The following is a 788-nucleotide window of genomic DNA, read 5'->3' on the forward strand; positions in this document are numbered from 1 at the left end:
AAGAGCTGTGTTTGGATGGCTGTAGTTTGGTGACCTGGCCGATGCCTTTGGTGACTCCCTCTCTGAAGAGCAGCTTGGCGCCCACCTTCAGATACTCGGGGTGCTTGATGAACTTGAAGCGCACCACTGCCTTCTCGCCGGTGCGCAGCTCGTCCTGCAGGAGACAGATGGAAGGAGAGATCTCTCTATAGGACTTTCACTGATACAGACAGACTGATCTGCTTTCTGTCTGTGGGGAGTCATTTCATGTCACGAGACCGATATATAATCATGCTCAGAGCTGGGTAGATTACTTACAAATTGACAAATCTGTCACTGATTCCAAATTACATGACAAAACCCGTTTTTAGTAATGTAATCCATTACATTACACAATTTTAAGTAATATAATCAGATTACATTTAGATTACTTTTGATCTCGTTTATCACATTGATTTAAATCAGATAATCTTGTGCCATGTTGGAAAATATATTTCATTGGTTGTCATTAACAGCATGAAGTGCATTCAACATTATATAGTTTCCCAAACAGGGTTTGTGAAGGAACTGCAGGGCGTTTATGAGTTTAATGAAAAGCTAATAATCAATTAAATCATAAAAATGTTAAATTAAAATAAATCATTTTAAAATAAAACAAAAAATGCAATATTTTATTTGTTTACCTGCATGCCATGTGACCATAACCAACGCCAGAGAACCGTGAACATGCAGATATTTAATTATTAAAATATTTATTTGAAAAACTTCTAGTAATTATACTGGGTGAAAGAGGATCAGATGACAAAAAC

This window comes from Sinocyclocheilus grahami, unplaced genomic scaffold (assembly GCF_001515645.1).
Source record: "Sinocyclocheilus grahami isolate Dianchi unplaced genomic scaffold, SAMN03320097.WGS_v1.1 scaffold4775.1, whole genome shotgun sequence".
In the NCBI taxonomy this organism is placed as follows: domain Eukaryota; kingdom Metazoa; phylum Chordata; class Actinopteri; order Cypriniformes; family Cyprinidae; genus Sinocyclocheilus; species Sinocyclocheilus grahami.